The sequence below is a fragment of the Oncorhynchus nerka genome, linkage group LG6, assembly GCF_034236695.1.
Source record: "Oncorhynchus nerka isolate Pitt River linkage group LG6, Oner_Uvic_2.0, whole genome shotgun sequence".
Lineage (NCBI taxonomy): Eukaryota > Metazoa > Chordata > Actinopteri > Salmoniformes > Salmonidae > Oncorhynchus > Oncorhynchus nerka.
This window is the reverse complement of record NC_088401.1, coordinates 39,538,702-39,561,318: the sequence shown is the minus strand read 5'-3', so window position 1 is coordinate 39,561,318 and position 22,617 is coordinate 39,538,702. Positions and strand designations below refer to the sequence as shown.

Genomic DNA, 22,617 nt, shown 5'->3' with positions numbered 1-22,617 from the left:
TGCTAGCTAGGGCCATCTACTTTAAGATCTGCCTGTCTTCCCAGTAGCCTACTTGATGTGGGGTAGGGCAATTTGTGACTGGTGTTGTTTTCATAATAAGTGTCTCTATTGGAGAGCGAGTGGTTTCTCCTCTCCTAGGCAATTTGCAATTAGTACTCGGAGGTGTGTGTTTCGCCTTTGCAAGTAAATTAGTATTATTATTTGTATTAGTATTATTTCATCCTATTTTCTGCCAAGTTATTTGAGGAAGGACAGAGAGAAGGATCCACATCACTCTTTCACTTAAGCATCTTACCTAGTTATTTTCAGATACATTTTTTCTCTTTTGTGTATTTGGCAACTACAGTATATGTGTGTTTCCTATCCCAATCCGCTCCTCTTTCTGTAGGCTTTACAGACGCTACCCACCCCTGTGCGCATAACCCATGTGTAATTTCTGGTCTCTGGCAGAGTTTGTAACTGCCGATCTGTAGTGATGTTACGTTTGATGTTACCCTTAAAAAGAAAGTAGGGCCGTGGATCAGAAAACCAGTCCTCTGCATAGAGTTGATCAGGCTGTTGATTGTGGCCTGTGGAATGTTGTCCCATTCCTTTAAAATGGCTGTCCGAAGTTAATGGATATTTGCAGGGACTGGAACACGCTGTCGCACACATCGATCCAGTGCATCACAAACCTAATGGGTGACATGTCTGTTGAGTATGCAGGCCATGAAGGAACTGGGACATTTTCATCATCTAGTAATTGTGTACAGATCCTTGCAATATGAATGATCATGCATGAAGTTATGGCAGCGGATGAGTGACACAACAATGGGCCTCAGGATCTCGTCATGGTATATTTGTGCTTTCAAATTGTCATCAATAAATGCAATTGTGTTTATTTTCCGCAGTTTGTGCCTGCGCACGCCGTAACCCCACCGCCACCATGGGGCAGCAAACCACTCACCAACACAACACCATACACGTGGTCTGAGGTTGTGAGGCAAGTTGGATGTACTGCCAAAATCTCTAAAAACGAGAGTTGGTATGGCTTATGGTAGAGAAATGAACATTAACTTCTCTGACAACTGCTCTGGTGCACATTGCTGCAGTCAGCATGCCAATAGACTTTTTGCACAACGTAGCAATGCCCACTTCCGCTCTACGTCCTACCCGATACATAGCTTCTTGTCAGCCTGATTGTAGCCATACTAACCTTGAAGTCGCCCGTTTTATCATTACCTCAGTATATTAATATAATCATATTTCTATAGTGTTTTTTTATCATTCTTGTTAAAAATGGTGTTTATCTGTTCAGTTAGCGATTTATGTGATTTGATTGTGTTCTGTGTCTTTTTTGTCTCTTAGCTCGCAAACGTTAGCTATCAGTACCTAGCTAACGTTAATATTATTAGTGGTCTTCGACATCTTGTGGAATAACTACCATATCCAAGCAAGAGCAAGTGTTTGGGAGAGAACAGAGAGACCAAGGACTGGATGTGTAGAGGACAACCATGTTGAAGATGGAGAGGATGAAAAGATGGATAGCTACCATGACCACGACTACTGTGCAGTGCCTGGGCCCGCTGCAGTTGACCTGGTTTTGATTGAGAGGGAAGAGACTGAGGACCTACGGAACAAAGTAGAGGAGTTGACTGTGAAAAGTCGTTTTGGGCTTCAGCGATTTGTATAATCAAATGCACAGATCTAGTCCTTCACAAGGTGGGTAAACCTATCCATGCTTAGTATTGTTACATTATAAATTTTACACTGTTTGCTTTCTCGCACCGTTTTCCCTAGCTACCAGCATTTATAGCTTAGATTTATGATACTACATTCAATGTTAGACTTGTGAGTAAATACCTCCTATAAATTTTTCTTCCCATGTAGATTTGCCTCGTATGACCATCTGATGGCCTTTTTGTCTCTCATCAAGCCATCAACTGTGTCACACGAGCAAGGAAAACCAAGCTGAGGAATGAGGTGACACTTCCATATCCCTACTCAGTAAGTCCTCCCGTTTCTGATTAACTGTATTGTCTTACCAACATTACTTTTCACTTTAGCTTAAAGCTATAGCCTACTGTAAATATATTTGGGATCTGTACATTTGTCCTACAGAGACATGCCCTACCCATGCTGGATGAGCTGTTCCTCTTCCTCATGTACTTGTCCTTGGGGTCAACTGAGATGGACCTCGCTGACCGATTTGACATTCATCACTCGACAGTCAGCAGGATCGTTGTCACATGGGCCAACTACCTTTACATTCTGCTGGGGTATGTCTCTATATGGATGTTTTTGGAATGTGTCAAGGCTGTGTTGCCAAGGAGTTCAGTAAGTATCCAGACACCCAAGTCATCATTGACCGTACCGAGTTGAGATGACAGCAGCCAGTCTCCCTCTACACAGTGAGATGTACTCTCATTACAAGTCCCACTGACCTTGAAAGGCCTGCTTGGGATGGCCCCACACGGAGCAGTTCCTTTTGTGTCAGAATTGTATGCTGGCTCCATTAGTCACAGAGCTATTCAAACAATCAGGACTGTTTGTCTTTCTCACTGAAGACATGGCAGTGATGGCAGACATGGGGTTCTTGATTGATAACGGTGTGCCAGGCAAGGTCTACCATCCACCCTTTGTCTAAACAGAGCCAAATGCCAGCAGCACACGTCCATCAAAGGCAAGAGATTGCCCATCTTAGATTCCACATTGAGACATTAATTGGCAGAATGAATCTGAACAAGATGTTTCAGTCAGAGATCCCCATGTCACTGATGGGAAGCATCACATGCATCTGGGCTGTGGATTGCTTTCTCACAAACTACTAGTGTGGGCCTCTTGTTGAATGCATGGGTCAAGAAGCAATGAGCTACTACTTCAATGCATCTTTCCTTTTTTTGCTGTGACCATCCATATTGCCTAACACCCTGTAGTCCATTTGTTGAGTTTTTATTTACAGTGACAAGAGAACAGGATGTATGTTGAAGCCACAGGATGAGAAGTTGACATATTGTATCTTGCAGTAGTCGCTGGCTGCTTCCATCTCCAGCCCCATCTTCATGTCAGCTGTTGGTGCTGTGCCTTTGACCACCTGAAATTAAATAATTGTATATAATTAAAGTGTAAATGGACATGACATGTTACTACCTACTATACTAGCTATTTTGGAATACTCACCTAATCCCTCCTTCTGCCATGCTCTTTTTGTGGGCTTGGTGATGGAAATTTTGCCTATGTGCCCAGGTTTCAGAGGGCACGATTCTAAATCTAATCACGAGACTATTTAAGTTTTCATTAAATAATTTCTTAGCATTATGATGTGATTATAAGGTATAGCTATTAAAACATACCAGAGTCCTTGGCTTATGCCACTGCTGCTCAGCCTCTGTGCAGCTGTGCACAGGTGGGATGACTGGTGTTCCCATCTGGGAATAGTGTGCAGACTGGAATAGTAATGCGACTGTGTGTGTGCATAATGTGTGCGTGCATAATGCAGTGCCAGCAACACATGAACAGTGATGTTGTGTCATTGTTACTGGCTCAGAGGGCTTCAGTAAACCCTACGTGGGGATATAAAAAGAAAATGATTAGACTAAAATCAGTCAACATGTGTCACGATCTGCAAACAGAAGTTACTGGCGCAACATACGACAGCCACTAAATTCATTACAGCAATACGGATTTAAACTTTTCTATTAAGGGTATATGTCTTTGTTTAAATGTAATCTAATGCGTCCAACACAACAGAGCTTACAGAAACAACAAGGGAGACGACTAAACAATTACTACACTAAGAACGGTTTCATTAACATGGGTTAAGCCTAGTCCTAGACTAAGCAATGCCTCTTTACGCAGATCTTCATTGACAGGAACTTCGTAGTCTAAGTCTAGGCTTCATCTCTGACTGTGTAACCGGCATGCTGTGTGTCACAAACAGCTGACTTTTCACCCTACACTCAAACTGTGTGGTTTATCATTTTTCCTCATGGACCTGTAGCAGCAAGCCCTTTTGCTGACCTCTCCGGTTACTTTGTCCCTGTTCGAAATGGTTTTAACTAAAAAGAATGAGCAATCATTCCTGGCCAGACAATGTACATTCGTCACTGTTATCTTTAGCAGCTCTTACAAACACCTTGTGTAAAACAGTGCCATGGTTGGTAAGGGATGGCTAATTGTAGCCACCTTACTAGTTAGCATGTTAATAGCTAGCTAGTTAAGAGACAAAAAGACATAGAACACAATAACCAAATTACAAAAGTCACTAAGTGAATGGATAAACACCATTTTCAACAAGAATGATAAAAAACACAATAGAAATATGACTATATTAATATACTGAGTTAATGATAAAACGAGCGACTTCGAGGGTAGTATGGCTACAATCAGGCTGACAGGAGGCGATCCGAACAGGAAGCTATGTATCAGGTAGGAAGTTAAGAGGAAGTGGGCATTGCTACGTTGTGTAAAGGGTCTACTGCATACTTCCTCAAAACTTGAGACATCTGTGGCATTGTGTTGTGTGACAAAACTGCACCTTTTAGAGTGGCCTTTAATTATCCCCAGCACAAGGTGCACCTGAGTAATGATCATTCTGTTTAATCTTGATTCTAGCCATCCCGGATCCGGGATCGTGAATACAGCCTCAAGCTCATTACCATAACGCAACGTTAACTTTTCATGAAAATCGCAAATGAAATTAAATAAATATATTTGCTCTCAAGCTTAGCCTTTTGTTAATAACACTGTCATCTCAGATTTTCAAAATATGCTTTTGAACCATAGCTAAACAAGCATTTGTGTAACAGTATTGATAGCCTAGCATAGCATTAAGCCTGGCATTCAGCATGCAACAATTTCACAAAAACAAGAAAAGCATTCAAATAAAATAATTTACCTTTGAAGAACTTCAGATGTTTTCAATGATGAGACTCAGTTAGATAGCAAATGTTCAGTTTTTCCAAAAATATTATTTGTGTAGGACAAATCGCTCCGTTTTGTTCATCTCGTTTGTCTACGAAAAAAACCTGTATCCAGGAGTGTAATTCTCTCCGACAAGCTCATTAGCATAACGCAACGTTAACTATTCATGAAAATCGCAAATGAAATAAATATATTAGCTCTCAAGCTTAGCCTTTTGTTAACAACACTGTCATCTCAGATTTTCAAAATATGCTTTTGAACCATAGCTAAACAAGCATTTGTGTTACAGTATTGATAGCCTAGCATAGCATTAAGCCTGGCATTCAGCATGCAACATTTTCACAAAAACCAGAAAAGCATTCAAATAAAATAATTTACCTTTGAAGAACTTCACATGTTTTCAATGAGGAGACTCTTAGTTAGATAGCAAATGTTCAGTTTTTCCAAAAAGATTATTTGTGTAGACAAATCGCTCTGTTTTCTTCATCACGGTTGGGTAAGAAAAAAAAAGAAAATTAAGTCATTACAACGCAAACTTTTTTCCAAATTAACTCCATAATATCGACAGAAACATGGAAAATGTTGTTTAGAATCATCCTCAAGGTGTTTTTCACATATCTATCGATGATAAATCATTCGTGGCAGTTTAGTTTCTCCTCTGAAGAAATGGAACGCGCATGGACCTAGAGATTACGCAATAATTTTGACGCAGGACACCGGGCGGACACCTGGTAAATGTAGTCTCTTATGGTCAATCTTCCAATGATATGCCTACAAATACGTCACAATGCTGCAGACACTTTGGGGAAACGGCAGAAAGTGCAGGCTCATTCCTGGCGCATTCACAGCCATATAAGGAGAGATTGGAACACAGCGCCTTCAGAATCTGGGGCATTTCCTGTATGAAATGTCATCTTGGTTTCGCCTGTAGCATTAGTTCTGTGGCACTCACAGATAATATCTTTGCAGTTTTGGAAACGTCAGAGTTTTTTCTTTCCAAAGCTGTCAATTACATGCATAGTCGAGTATCTTTTCGGGACAAAATATCTTGTTTAAAACGGGAAGGTTTTTTATCCAAAAATTAAAAGAGCGCCCCCTATCTCGAAGAAGTTAAACACTCTAAGGTCGATGTGCAAGCCCGAGGGAAATCTAATAAGCATAATAAAAAAAATACCCATACAAATCTACCAGTTTAAGCTAAAGATCAGTTGTTTAGCATTAGATGCGCCTCAATCTTCCGCATCCGCCTATGTCGTACTTCCGCCTCTGCGGTGAAAGGTGACAGAAATACTTATTTTCCACCATAATTTGCAAATAAATTCCTACAATGTGATTTTCTGGATCTTTTTTGTAATTTTGTCTGTCATAGTTGAAGTGTACCTATGATGAAAATTACAGGCCTCTCTCATCTTTTTAAGTGGGAGAACTTGCACAATTGGTGGCTGACTAAATACTTTTTTGCCCCACTGTATTTTGTACTTCAAGGGACATTCAAAATCAAATAGCTAAATGACCCTTGGTATGACCTTAAAACAATTCCATATAGTTTAGTAGACCCCCCCCCACTCCCATGGCTTAGACTGAGTTTAGACTCTGATGGGTTAATCAGCTTCTTGAAAGGCACACCTGTCAGGCAGATTGATTATCTCGGTAATGGAGACATGCTCAATAACAGGGATGTAAACAAATGTGTGTACCACATTTGAGAAAAATAAGGTTTTTGTGCATATAGAACCTTTGTGTGATCTTTAATTTCAACTCGTAAAACGTGTGACCTTTACATGTTGTGTTTATTTTCTTGTTCAGTGTAAATGCATTGCATTCAACAGAGGGAAGTTTAATGTCAACATATTGATGCCTCGAGATTGGCAGTAGAGACATGATGTCTTAATGAATACATTGTATTCAATGGAGGGAAGATTAGTGTAACGTTATTGATGCTTAGAGATTGTCATCAAGGAAATGCAGTCTAAGTGAATACATTGCATTCAATGAGATTGAATCAAAGATATGCTTCAAGTAGTTGACACATAAATCAATTGCATTCATGTCTGTCGGTTTTCTCTCTCTAATCCACCCCTCTCCCTCTTCTCTTCCTCCCTCCCTCTCTTTGTCTCCCTCTGTCTCTCTCTACCTCCTTTATCCCCCTTCTTCCCTTCTCTTTCCCCCTTCTTTCACCACTCCGCCCTCCTCTTTCTCTCTATTCTCTAATCCACTCCTCTCTCTTCTCTCCCTCCCCTTCTCTCCCTCTCTTTGCCTCCCTCTGTCTCTCTCCCGCCTCTTTGTCCCCCTCCTTCTTCTCTTTTTCTCCCCTTTCACCCCATCCACCCTCTCCCTTCTCTCTCTTTCTCCCGTCTTCTCTCTCTAATCCCCTCTCCATCTCGCTCTGTCTCTCAATTCCTCCTTTTTTTCCCTTTGAATTCACCCCTTTATCCCCCTTCTCTTCTCTCTCTCTACTTTCTTTCGCCACTTCCACCCTCTCCCCCTCTCTATCCCTCCTTCTGTCTCCCTCCCTCTCTTCTATTAATAATTTTTCTTTCCATATCTCCTGTCTCTCTTCCTCCCTCCCTCCCTCCTTCACCCATACCCTCTCTCTCCCCTCCCACAATCTCCCCCTTCTCTCTCTCTCCCACCTCCACAGACTGGATGTTGAGGCATAGAAGTCAGTGCATTGCATCCAATTCAAAAAGATGTGTCAATAGATTTGACGCATAAATCACTACATTGCATTCAAGGAAAACAAATTGATGATAATTCTGTGATGGGTAAATTGGTTAAAGACAGACATTTACACTCACAGACAGACATATACACTCACAAACAAACAGACAGACAGGGCCCCTCTAGTAATCCAAGACCATTGTGTCCAATGGAGATCAAAAATTATTTTGGGCGATTGACTTCAAATTTCATGTGCTGGGTCATTAAGGTTCCCCAGTCATTTGGGGCGTTTACACTTTTTTTTACCCCTCGAAACTGCCCAATTGACACCCTAATTAAGTAACTTCCTCAAATCGCAGGAAGCTGAACTTCAACACAGGGCATCCCTATAAGGTTACTATGGTTTGTGTGCATGAACGGTTAGCTAGCTCAATAACAGTCCACGGGGGCATCATGGTTATGGGCTATAGGTTATGGGCTGTAGGTAATGCTTTTCTACACTTATAAAAAAGTGTCCAAAAATGTTCTTTATCTGTCCCCATAGAAGAGCCCTTTTTGGTTCCAGGTAGAACCCTTTTGGGTTACATGTAAAACCATTTGTATAAAGGGTTCTACCTGCAAACAAAATTTGTTCTTAAAAGGGTTATCCTATGGGGATTGCAGTAGAACCTTTTTTTCTAAGAGAGTATGTAAGAAAGGCCTTGTTCTCTGTGGGGTGAATTCATTAATAGTTAATCGGAATAGGGTTAAGGCCCTAATCCAAGCTTCATGTCCACATCCTGGCTCAACCCTAAACCTAGCCTCAACACTTACCCTAAACAGAGACAGATGGAGGCAAAGCGAGGGAGGGAGGGATAGGGGAGTTAGATATTGGTGGAAAAAGTACCCAATTGTCATTGTTGAGTAAAAGTAAATATACCTTAATAGAAAATGACTCAAGCAAAAGTGAAAGTCAACCAGTAAAACACTACTTGAGTAGAAGTCTAAAAGTCTTTGATTTTTAAATATACTTAAGTATCAAAAGTAAAAGTATAAATTAAACATTCATTATATTACGGATAGCCAGGGGCACACTCTAACATCAGACATAATTTAAAAACGAAGCATGTGCTTAAGTGAGTCCGCCAAATCCGAGGCAGTAGGGATGACCATGGATATTCTCTTGATAAGTAGTACTTTCAAGTATTTTTACTTAGGTACTTCACCACTGGGATAGATAGAGAGAGAGAGAGAGAGAGAGAGAGAGAGAGAGAGAGAGAGAGAGAGAGAGAGAGAGAGAGAGAGAGAGAGAGAGAGAGAGAGAGAGAGAGAGAGAGAGAGAGAGAGAGAGAGAGAGAGAGAGAGAGAGAGAGAGAGAGAGAGAGAGAGAGAGAGAGAGAGAGAGAGAGAGAGAGAGAGAGAGAGAGAGAGAGAGAGAGAGAGAGAGAGAGAGAGAGAGAGAGAGAGAGAGAGAGAGAGAGAGAGAGAGAGAGAGAGAGAGAGAGAGAGAGAGAGAGAGAGAGAGAGAGAGAGAGAGAGAGAGAGAGAGAGAGAGAGAGAGAGAGAGAGAGAGAGAGACTTTCTTTATTGAAACATTCTCAATTCATTTAAAACTCACCCCCACTCCTAAAATAAAAAAATAAAAATATATCCTGTACAAATCACCATACACAAAAAACCTCTCCTACAACCGTATATCCAAAACATCTTCCCCAGCAATACAGACAGCCCCCAACACACCATATCTCCTCAAACATCTCCACACATTTGATCATTTTATAGAACTCAAACTCAACCCTAAGGCGCGCAGAGACCATCCCATTAAACAGTAGTAAAGGGTCTGTTATCCCCCCACCTTTGACCCTGTTCCTCCTTGTTAGCCAAATAGCTAACTTTGCCTGAGCAAACAGAAAATTCAACAAAACACATTTTTCTTTCTCCTTACTCGAATACCTGTATCCCATTATAAACATCCCAACAGCAAAAACCACCCCCAACCTGTCACACAGACATTCCAACAGAGACATTAATGGCATTAACCTGGTGCACACAGAAAACACATGAATTACAGTTTCTTTCATTTGACAGAAAGGACACCCCTGCCCAATTCCCGGATCAACCCGTGCCAACCAGCTGTTAGTGGCCAGGGCTCCATGAAGAACCCTCCACTGGAGGTCCCCTGACCTCTTTGGTACTGGGGGTTTGTAGAGCGCCCTCCATCTAAAACCCACCATACTCTCCGCCCCACATACCCCCTGCCACTGATGTGCCTTCACTCCTGTTAGGCTTCTAATGCTCCTAACCTTAACACAGAGGTTGTAGAGGGCTTTACCTCCCACCCCCTCAAACTCCCCAGGCTCGGAGTGTTAAAATCTAACAAGTCCTCCAGACCCCTTGCCAGTCTCCAGTCTCTGCCGTCACCTGCAGTGGCGGGAACATTGGTGGCCCCTCTCCCTTTGGCCTCTCAAACACCCCCTTACCGGCTCAGACAGTGCCTCCTGGACCTCCTCCAGGAATCTCTCCAGCAGCCTAAGAGACGTTATTCCTGTTTGTTGCGCCAAGACCTCCGGGGTTTTCCACCCCTCCTCTCCCAGCAGTCTCAGGTCACCCAGCCTTTGTAAACCCCCTGCCATCAGTTGCCTCTGCAGGTTGGCCGACTGAACCGATCTCAAAGGGATGGCTGGGTTGTGGAAGATAGGCTCCTCCCACACCCACTGCCCAGGCTCCACACCCCCTTCTCGTGTGGGTCTTAGCAGCTGCCAGGCCCTCAGCACCGCAGAGTAAAACTCTGAGAGACCTGCTGTACTCAGCCTCTCCAGCTTCATGAGGAACAGCTGCCGGTCCAACCCTAATCCGCCAGCTCTCCTCAGCAGCGCATGCTGGTTCCCTCCAGCCAACATCAGTGTGGTACAGCAGTCTCTGCACCGCCTTTAGTCGGAAAGCAGCCATCCTGCTCTCCAGTTCCACCAGGCCCTGTCCTCCTTCGTGTACGGTCATGTACAAAACTGCTGCCTTCAGCCAGTGATGTCCCGACCAAAAGAAGTCCACCAGCTTGCGTTGCAGGTCTGCAAGCAGACCGGCGGGGGGGTTGAGGACAGCCAGTTTATGCCACAAGGAAGATGCCACCAGGTTGTTGATTATCAGCACCCTCCCTCTATATGACACTTGGGACAGGAGCCACCTCCACCTGGCCAGTCTTGACACCACTGCCTGTGACAGCCCCTCCCAGTTCTTGCTGACCCACCTCTCCGAGCCCAGGTACACCCCCAACACTTTAAGCCCTTCACAACCCCACTGCAAACCCCCTGGAAGCAGAGGAGGAGCCCTATCCCCCCATGCCCCACATAACAGAGCTTTGCTCTTTCCCCAGTTTACCTTAGCTGATGAAGCTCCCTCGTACACCTTCAGACTGGTCTCTAGTTCCTGCATATCTTGCTCATCCCTGACCATCACAGAAACATCATCTGCATATGCTGAGACTGCTATTCCTGTCACCACATCCATGCCTGTCCAGCACACTCCCCGCAGTCTCCTGCGTAGCAGTCCTAAAAAAGGCTCAATGGCTAGTGTGTACAGCTGCCCAGATAGAGGGCATCCTTGTCTAATCCCCGTCTCACCCAGACTGGCCTACTGAGCCCCCTCCCACCTTAACCATACATGACGCCCCAGCATACAACAGCTTCACACAGGTCACAAAACTCTTCCCAAACCCAAACACAGACATCACATTAAACAGATACTCATGATCCACTCTATCAAAAGCCTTCTCTTGATCTAAAGAGACCAGTCCAAAGTTCACATTAGAACCTCTCGACAAGTCCAACATGTCCCTAATCAAGAACAAGTTGTCCGTGATTGAGCGTCCCGGTACACAATATGTCTGGTCCTTGTGTATTATAGAGTCCAGATGGGACTTCAGTCTGTTAGAGAGGACCTTGGCAAAAATCTTGTAGTCCGCACAGAGTAATGCCACAGGCCTCCAGTTCTTAAGTTCACACAAGTCCCCTTTTTTGGGCAGGAGAGTCAGAGCCGCCCGACGGCAGCTCATCGGCAACTCTCCTACCCCGACGCATTCACGCAACACGCAAAAGAAATCCTGTCCAATTGTTCCCCAGAATTTTTTGTAAAATTCCACTGGAAGTCCATCGACCCCGGGTGCACGACCGGGGACATCTGGGTTACTGCCTCTGCCAGTTCATGTGACAACAGAGGAATGTCCATTTCATCCCTCTGTGCCCGAGAGAGCTTAGGGAGTCCTTCGAACAAGACCTGAGCACACATAGGATCACACATTTCTGCCCTATACAATTCAGTATAAAACTCCACAGTCCGCTCCCGCATCTCCCCACCACAGAGGTCACCCTCCCATCAGACAGCCGTAGACAATGCATACCCTTGGCTTCACTGCTCTGTCTTTCCAAACCAAAGAAGAAGGAGCTGGGAGCATCCATCTCCTTGAGCATGGAGAACCTAGCTCTTACAAGTGCTCCCTTTGCTTTAACCTGGAAAAAACTGCCCAGGTCCCTACGTAATTCGGCTAAGTTAGCCTGGAGGCCTACATTGCCTTGCCCCACCATCTCTACCTCCATCTCACTAATACACCGCTCTAGTTCCCCCAATACTCTCCTAGCCTCTGAGGATGAGAGAGCTGTGTACTGTTGACAGAAAAGCCGAATTTGCACTTTCCCCACATCCCACCATTGACTCAGAGACTCATACTCCTCTCTTCGCTGCCCCCATCTTTCCCAAAAGTCTGGAAACCTGAGCAAAAGGTGGCATCTTGTAAGAGCTTTACATTGAACTTCCAATAAGATGCCTGTCGGGGCCCTGGTGAAATAGACAGCCGAGCCATGGTTATGTGGTGATCCGAAAACCCCACTGGGAGAATGGTAGCACCCAGCAGCCTATTGCTCTGATTCCTGGACATGTAAAACGATCAAGTCGAGCTGCACTCACCTAGCCCCAAAAACCTTCACCCACGTATACTGTCTTGTGTTTGGATGTTTAGTTCTCCAAACATCCACTAGGTCAAACTGATTAAAGATGTCCCTTAACACTCCCACTGACACTGAATGAGGCTCTTCCCCATTTCTATCTTTTGTAAAATCCATTGTACAGTTCCAGTCACCTCCGATCACCAGCGTCTCCTCAGGCGCTACTTGTGAGAGTTCCTGTCTAAGACTCCCAAATAGAACCCCTCTTTCTCTCCCTGTGTTAGGCGCATACACATTTATAAAGACAAAAACCATGTTGTTAATTTCTGCTTTAACAACAAGCAACCTACCCCTACACACCTCCTTTGAGGAGCAAATTTTTACAGCCAGACCCGGTGCAAAAAGGACTGCCACCCCTGCACTAAGATTTGTCCCATGGCTCAACACACTTGCCCCTTTCCACCAGAGCCCCCAATCAACTTCATTCACCACATCACTATGAGTCTCCTGCAGAAACAACACCTGTACTTTTTTTTTGTTTTACATATTCACCCAACACACTCCTCTTTCCCGCATCTCTGGCGCCATTTATATTGAGCGAGCCTACCCGAAGAGTCTCCATAAGAAGTGGGAGAAAAGCCAGCAGAGAAATAGACCAATAGCAAAGCTCAAAAAGCCCCAGTGTCAGTAAGAAATTAAACATTTAAACAGTGTCTGAAGGTAAACCTTTACGCACTATTGTGACCCACTTCCTCAACCTAAACCGTTTCCTGGGTGAGAGGGCACCATGCCCCTCATTTCTCATAGCATGTTGTACTGATCTTACAAACTTTCTAGGATCAGGAAAAAAAAGTCTCAAGATTAACTTTTTCCCCTTAGTCTCATTCAGGAACCTTGTCAGTTCTCTCAACGTGTACTTAGACCCCTCTGGTTGACTGGCTGTCAGCTCCGGGCCAATTGAAGAGGAGTCTGAAAAAATAACTCCTCATCCTCTTCCTCAGACTCACTTTCCTCCTCTTCTCTATCTCCCACCCTGACCACCTGCCCTTTCTCTCTGTTTAGGGCCTCACCCACAGCAACAGGCAACATTTCCATGGTACCTTTATCCACATCCTTTTTCCTTTTCCTCTTGACACCCTCCTCCTCCCCCCCTAATCTCTTACACTTCCCCACTATACTCTCCTCATCCACTAGAATAACCTGACTAGACGCAGTATCATCTGCACCACCCTCTATAGCATGACTAGGGCCAGCCTCAGCTACACCACCCTCCATAGCATGACTAGGCCCAGCATCATCTGCACCACCCTCCATAGCATGTCTAGGCCCAGCCTCAGCTACCCCACCATCTCTAGCCTGACTAGCCCCAGCCTCATCTACACCACCATCTCTAGCCTGACTAGACCCAGCCTCATCTACACCACCATCTCTAGACTGACTAGGCCCAGCCTCTGCTGTCTGCATCTCCTTACCCCCTGCATTTTGACCTCGATTTCCCCCACTTGCACCCTTACTCCGTCTATGGCCTTTATGTGGGCACGCAAAGCTCTTGTGCCCCAAATCCCCACATTCAAAACACCGTAGACTATCTGTGCTGGCAAAACCTGCATAGAGCCCCTCCCCATGCCTCACTTTGAAATGCACATTTAGCTGTTGCTCATTATTGTTCAGAAACATAAACACTTGCCTCCTGAACGAAACAACGTGCTTAACGGCATCTGCCTGAAAACCTGCTGACAGTACACGGAAACCGCTAGCAAACTTACCAAAACGACTCAGCTCTTTCCTAATTTGATCGTCCGTAATAAACGGAGGCAAATTTGCCACTACAACTCTTGTTGAAGGGGTAGAGAGAGGTGAAATTGACACCAACACATCTCTTACAAATATTCCGCTAGCAATTAGCCTACCGACCAAATTTGCCCTTTTCATGAACACAACCACAGCTTTGTTCATTCTAGAAGCAGAATGTATAAACTCAGCTCCTACCTGTTCACCGACCGCGAGCAGAACCTCCTCCACCTTAACTCCGTTCTCAGGAACACACCTGAATCCATGCTGTATCGACAGCGTCTCGTCCGCGCTAGGCTGAGAAGCCATTGCGCACACTACACCTTCCACCCCCGGAAAGTTACTCTGTCCTCTTCCACCCTAACTTTGAAAAAAAAACTTTGGATACCGCTAAAAACAAATATTGCATTAACCCTCCACCATAGAAAATAACATGTAAAGAAAAGAATCAAGAAAGTTAGTTAGGATAGAGCTTTCCACACCAAACACTCAAACTCCAAAAACACCCAGAGAGAGAGAGAGAGAGAGAGAGAGAGAGAGAGAGAGAGAGAGAGAGAGAGAGAGAGAGAGAGAGAGAGAGAGAGAGAGAGAGAGAGAGAGAGAGAGAGAGAGAGAGAGAGAGAGAGAGAGAGAGAGAGAGAGAGAGAGAGAGAGAGAGAGAGAGAGAGAGAGAGAGAGAGAGAGAGAGAGAGAGAGAGAGAGAGAGAGAGAGAGAGAGAGAGAGAGAGAGAGAGAGAGAGAGAGAGAGAGAGAGAGAGAGAGAGAGAGAGAGAGAGAGAGAGAGAGAGAGAGAGAGAAAAAAAAAAAAAACCACACATACGCCCAGGTAGTGAGCGGGCAAACAGTCCCAACTCACACTCGCCCAAGCCAATGGCATGTACCAGATGCTCTGCTCACACTTACTGGCCTGAGGCCAAACCACGACCAACAACATTGGACACTCTATGGAACAAAAAGCATTCACTATATCATCCTGGAATATCCAAGGCCTGAGGTCATCTGCCTTTGGCCTGAAGAGCAGAAACCCGGACTTCACCAAAGAAATCGGTAACACAGACATTGTCATCCTGCAAGAAACCTGGTATAGAGGAGACAGACCCACTGGTTGCCCTCTAGGTTACAGAGAGCTGGTAGTCCCATCCACCAAACTACCAGGTGTGAAACAGGGAAGGGACTCAGGGGGTATGCTAATTTGGTATAGAGCAGACCTAACTCACTCCATTAAATTAATCAAAACAGGAACATTCTACATTTGGCTAGAAATTCAAAAGGAAATGATCCTAACAGAGAAAAATGTCCTCCTGTGTGCTACCTATATCCCCCACTAGAATCCCCATATTTTAATGAAGACAGCTTCTCCATCCTGGAGGAGAAATCAATCATTTCCAGGCCCAGGGACATGTACTAGTCTGTGGCGACCTAAATGCCAGAACCGGACAAGAACCTGACACCCTCAGCACACAGGGGGACAAACATCTGCCTGGAGGTGACAGCATCCCCTCCCACATATGCCCCCTAGGCACAACTATGACAACATAACCAACAAAAACGGTTCACAACTCCTGCAGCTCTGTCGCACGCTGGGTATGTACATAGTCAACGGTAGGCTTCGAGGGGACTCCTATGGTAGGTACACCTATAGCTCATCTCTTGGCAGTAGTACTGTAGACTACTTTATCACTGACCTCAACCCAGAATCTCTCAGAGCGTTCACAGTCAGCCCACTGACACCCCTATCAGACCACAGCAAAATCACAGTCTACTTAAACAGAGCAATACTCAATCATGAGGCATCAAAGCCAAAGGAACTGAGTAACATTAAGAAATGCTATAGATGGAAGGAATCCAGTTTGGAAACCTACCAAAAAACAATTAGGCAACAACAAATTCAATCCCTTTTAGACAATTTCCTGGGTAAAACGTTCCACTGTAATAGTGAAGGTGTAAACCTGGCAGTAGAAAATCTTAACAGTATATTTGACCTCTCAGCTTCCCTATCAAATCTAAAAATCTCAAATAGAAAACCGAAGAAAATTAACAATAATGACAAATGGTTTGATGAAGAATGCAAAAATCTAAGAAAGAAATTGAGAAACCTGTCCAACCAAAAACATAGAGACCCGGAAAACCTGAGTCTATGGTGAATCACTAAAATAATACAGAAATACACTACGGAAAAAGAAGGAACAGCATGTCAGAAATCAGCTCAATGCAATTGAAGAATCCATAGACTCTAACCACTTCTGGGAAAATTGGAAAACACTAAACAAACAACAACACGAAGAATTATCTATCCAAAATGGAGATGTATGGGTAAACCACTTCTCCAATCTTTTTGGTTCTATAACAAAGAACAAAGAGCAAAAACATATACATGATCAAATACAGATCTTAGAATCAACTATTAAAGACTACCAGAACCCACTAGATTCTCCAATTACATTGAATGAGTTACAGGACAAAATAAAAACCCTTCAACCCAAAAAGGCCTGTGGTGTCGATGGTATCCTCAATGAAATGATCAAATATACAGACAACAAATTCCAATTGGCTATACTAAAACTCTTTAACATCATACTTAGCTCTGGCATCTTCCCCAATATTTGGAACCAAGGACTGATCACCCCAATCCACAAAAGTGGAGACAAATTTGACCCCAATAACTACCGTGGAATATGTGTCAACAGTAACCTTGGGAAAATCCTCTGCATTATTATTAACAGCAGACTCGTACATTTCCTCAATGAAAACAATGTACTGAGCAAATGTCAAATTGGCTTTTTACCAAATTACCGTACAACAGACCATGTATTCACCCTGCACACCTAATTGACAACCAAACAAACCAAAACAAAGGCAAAGTCTTCTCATGCTTTGTTGATTTCAAAAAAAAAGCCTTCGACTCAATCTGGCATGAGGGTCTGCTATACAAACTGATGGAAAGTGGTGTTGGGGGTAAAACATACGACATTATAAAATCCATGTACACAAACAACAAGTGTGCGGTTAAAATTGGCAAAAAACACACACATTTCTTCACACAGGGTCGTGGGGTTAGACAGGGATGCAGCTTAAGCCCCACCCTCTTCAACATATATATCAACGAATTGGCGCGGGCACTAGAAAAGTCTGCAGCACCCGGCCTCCCCCTGCTAGAATCCGAAGTCAAATGTCTGCTGTTTGCTGATGATCTGGTGCTTCTGTCACCAACCAAGGAGGGCCTACAGCAGCACCTAGATCTTATGCACAGATTCTGTCAGACCTGGGCCCTGACAGTAAATCTCAGTAAGACCAAAATAATGGTGTTCCAAAAAAGGTCCAGTCACCAGGACCACAAATACAAATTCCATCTAGACCACTGTTGCCCTAGAGCACACAAAAAACTATACATACCTTGGCCTAAACATCAGTGCCACAGGTAACTTCCACAAAGCTGTGAACGATCTGAGAGACAAGGCAAGAAGGGCATTCTATGCCATCAAAAGAAACATCAATTTCAACATACCAATTAGGATTTGGCTAAAAATACTTGAATCAGTCATAGAGCCCATTGCTCTTTATGGTTGTGAGGTCTGGGGTCCGCTCACCAACCAAGACTTCACAAAATGGGACAAACACCAAATTGAGACTCTGCACGCAGAATTCTGCAAAAATATCCTCCGTGTACAACGTAAAACACCAAATAATGCATGCAGAGCAGAATTAGGCCGATACCCACTAATTATCAAAATCCAGAAAAGAGCCATTAAATTCTACAACCACCTAAAAGGAAGCGATTCACAAACCTTCCATAACAAAGCCATCACCTACAGAGAGATGAACCTGGAGAAGAGTCCCTAAGCAAGCTGGTCCTGGGGCTCTGTTCACAAACACAAACACACCCTACAGAGCCCCAGGACAACAGCACAATTAGACCCAACCAAATCATGAGAAAACAAAAAGATAATTACTTAACACATTGGAAAGAATTAACCAAAAAACAGAGCAAACTAGAATGCTATTTGGCCCTAAACAGAGAGTACACAGCGGCAGAATACCTGACCACTGTGACTGACCCAAAATTAAGAAAAACTTTGACTATGTACAGACTCAGTGAGCATAGCCTTGCTATTGAGAAAGGCCGCCGTAGGCAGACATGGCTCTCAAGAGAAGACAGGCTATGTGCTCACTGCCCACAAAATGAGGTGGAAACTGAGCTGCACTTCCTAACCTCCTGCCCAATGTATGACCATATTAGAGATACATATTTCCCCCAGATCACACAGATCCACAAAGAATTCGAAAACAAATCCAATTTTGAAAAACTCCCATATCTACTGGGTGAAATTCCACAGTGTGCCATCACAGCAGCAAGATTTGTGACCTGTTGCCACGAGAAAAGGGCAACCAGTGAAGAACAAACACCATTGTAAATACAACCCATATTTATGCTTATTTATTTTATCTTGTGTCCTTTAACTATTTGTACATTGTATATATATATATATATATATATATATATATATATATAATAATATGACATTTGTAATGTCTTTACTGTTTTGAAACTTCTGTATGTGTAATGTTTACTGTTCATTTTTGTTGTTTTTCACCTTATATATTCACTTTGTATGTTGTCTACCTCACTTGCTTTGGCAATGTTAACACATGTTTCCCATGCCAATAAAGCCCTTGAATTGAATTGAATTGAATTGAATTGAGAGAGAGAGAGAGAGAGACGACAGACATGAATGCAATTGACTTGTGTGAACTACTTGAATCATATCTACACTGAGTTTACAAAACATTAAGAACACATGCTCTTTCCATGACATAGACTGACCAGGTGAATTCAGGTGAAAGCTACAGTATGATCCCTTATTGATGTAATTTGTTAATTTGTTAATGAAGGGGAGGAGACAGGTTAATCCTTAACAGTCTATTGGCTCTTGATTCAATCTAAGTAACAATTTAAAAAATACTCCGAAAAATCCACCAAGTCTGTCTTCTTTATCTGTGATGGAAGGTAGCCGAGCTCCAGCTGTGTTTGTCATCCCAAAAATCGGTCTCCTCACAAAAATGTGTGGTTTTCTGGTCTCCTCACAAACGGTGTGGTTTTCTGACCATTCAAGCGAAAGGGGTGACTCTCACGAACACAATGGTGTTCTCTGTTTTGCACTACGATCCCCATAAGTGTCACGGGACTCATCTGAAGGTAAGCCTTGAAAACGAGTGGAGGTAGTTGTCTGCCAACAAAAATATGGGATTACATATGTGTCCCAAAAAACAGAGTTTTTCTTATCTCCTAGATATAGGATACACTTCAACCTTATTCCTTATTATTTATTTTTTGACTGTCTTTTTGTCATTTATGAATGTGTTTCTATGGGCTATAGACGTAAAGGCGAGAGTCTTTCTAAAGGTGTCCTAAAATTCTAAATCAAATAGCTAAATGATCCATGGAATGACTATCATAAAACAATTCATATGTTAGCTAAATCCCCCCCCCCCCCCCCAATCACTTAGGTGTCATGTCTGTGGATTACTACTTAATTGTATGTGTGGGGTACAGAAATGTTTATCTGCATTGTGTCCCGCCACCCACCACCTACCATCCCCTCTTTTACGCTACTGCTACTCTCTGTTTATCATATATGCATAGTCACTTTAACCATAGCTACATGTACATACTTCCTCAATCAGCCCGACTAACCGGTGCATGTATATAGCCTCGCTACTGTATATAGCCTCACTACTGTTATTTTTCACTGTTTTTTTTTATGTTGTTTTTGTTTCTTTACTATTCTTCACCTAATACCTTTTTTGCACTATTGGTTAGAGGCTGTAAGTAACGCACGTGACAAATACAATTTGATTGAACTTGATTTGAAACAGTAGATTTTTTTATGGATTATCTACATAGGCGTACAGAGGCCCATTATCAGCAACCATCACTCCTGTGTTCCAATGGCACGTTGTGTTAGCTAATCCAATTGTATCATTTTAAAAGGCTAATTGATCATTAGAAAACCCTTTTGCAATTATGTTAGCACAGCTGAAAACTATTGTGCTGATTAAAGAAGCAATAAGGAATAATAGTCTGGGGCTATTTTTCATGGTTTGGTCAAGGTCCCTTAGTTACAGTGAAGGGAAATCTTAACGCTATAGCATACAATAACATTATAGACGATTCTGTGCTTCCAACTTTGTGGCAACAGTTTGGGGAAGGCCCTTTCCTGTTTCAGCATGACAATGGCCCCGTGTACAAAGCTAAGTCCATACAGAAATGGTTTGTCAAGATTGATGTGGAAGAATTTGACTGGCCTGAGAGCCCTGACAGAGCCCTGACATCAACCCCATCAAAACACCTTTGGGATGAATTGGAATGCCGACTGCAAGCCAGGCCTAATCGCCCAAAATCAGTGCCCGACCTCACTAATGCTCTGTGGCTGAATGGAGTCAAGTCCCCGCAGCAATGTTATAACATCTACTGTAAAGCCTTCCCAGAAGAGTGGAGGCTGTTATAGCAACAAAGGGGGGGGATCAACTACATATTAATGCCCATGATTTTGGAATGAGATGTTCGATGAGTAGGTGTCCACATACACTACATGACCAAAAGTATCTGCACGAACAAGATGGAATGCCTCTGATGGGTTAAAGCAAACATCTGATGCAGTATATTGGCTATGAATACATTGCCCCTGTTTACAACAACAACAAAAATATGGTTTAATGTCAAATTTTGTGAACTTCCCCTTCAAGAGCTGTGTTGTGCAATTGCGCCTAAACCAGAGGCTGGTTTTGGAAGAAGATGTCGGAAATTGAGGTTTTGTTTGAAACTGTTAGTGAGGTGGATGAAGATAATAGCACAGAGTGAGAGTGAATGGCTTACAGGGGTGAAGAAGAAGGAAAACAAGAAGTAAATCCCTAGACTAATTTTAGCCGGCGTGAGGGTTTTGGAACATTGCTACCTGGGAAATCCATTTAACGTGTTGAAGAAAATCGGAAATGTGTTGGAGGAAAGGTTTGAGTTGGTGAGAGTCACAAGAAATGCTATTCTATTTAAATGTTTAGTTTTGTGTCTGTGGAGAAGCAGATGCGTGTTAAGCCTAAAAATGATATCGGAGTGGAATGTTTCCGATGTGGATTTTCAAAGCACCTATCAAGGGAGTTACTTCTGGGGTGGTGCAATAAGTAAAGGTGGAGGATATAACTGAAGAAATAGATGGTGGTTGGTGCAAGTCGACTGATCCGCATGGTGGATTGAGAAATTAACTTAATTCATACTACTGTTCTTTGATGAAGAGTCTTTCCATTCTCATTTAATGTTAGGATTCATGAGACACCCTGAAAGAGCTTTTGTGTAAAAGCTTCAGTGTCATAAATGCAGAAGATTTCGTCATGTGTCGAGTGTGTGCAGACAGGAAGAGTATTGTATGCCAGATGAAGTGAAATGCAGCAGTTGTGGTGGTCAACATGCAGCTAAATACCTGGAGTGCCTTGTTAAGTTGAAAGAGACCAAGGTGGAAAGAATAAGGGGTTTACAGCATGTCTCCTATCTGGAGGTGGTGAGAAAAGTAGAAGGAACAGGTGGCGAGGAAGAAGCAATTGTAGTAGAGCCACCACGATCAACAAAGGTTTCTCATCAACTGAGGGACCATGAAATGTTACATAATAAAAGGTAGACTTTGTATTATTGATTGCAATGGTCTGAGAAAATTTGAAGCATTGTGAATGCTGTTGAAAGTTTTTGGGGTCTTCGTGCGCGCGCACACACTGCGCACACACACACAATTGTTACATTGTTTCAGTAATATATATATATATATATAACTTTTCTATATATAACTTTTCAACAGGTATATAAAGATTTTTTGAGCCCTTGCTCACAATTCATTCTGTGGCAGCACAATGACAGAACAATATACTGTATGTAAGGCTCTTGATCATATCTTTGATCATGACACTGGTGAGGAGGAGAGAGTCCTTGTTAACTTTGACACAAAGTAGTCTGTGATAAATAGTACAATATGTTTCATCTGAGTATTTGTTATAGTCAAAATAATCCACACAATATGCTTTTCTTACTCAAAAAATAGTCGTATGAGCTCAGGCCAATGAGGCTTATAGGCCATAAATAAAAACGTATAATGTTATTTAACAAGAACTTAAGTTGATAAAAAGATGTAACACAACATTAGATGGTATGTATTATTATGGATTTATAATCAGCTATAATGGGGCGGTCATTTTGGACTGGGAACACAGAAATATATTCAAATGAAATGAGCCCAACAGGAGGGTTAACTGGCTTGCCTAGTTAAATATAAAATAATAATAACAAAACAAAAACACTCTTAAAAAAAAA

General features: G+C 42.9%; 1 long non-coding RNA gene across 1 annotated transcript; it reads left to right on the top strand.

The window, feature by feature from the left end:
* The first annotated feature begins 1,353 nt into the window (after positions 1 to 1,353).
* Positions 1,354 to 3,087, top strand: LOC115131121 (uncharacterized). The gene is made up of 3 exons (XR_003863891.2): positions 1,354 to 1,701; positions 1,870 to 1,986; positions 2,101 to 3,087. It is a non-coding gene; the product is annotated as an uncharacterized LOC115131121 (long non-coding RNA).
* The last annotated feature ends 19,530 nt before the right edge of the window (positions 3,088 to 22,617 follow it).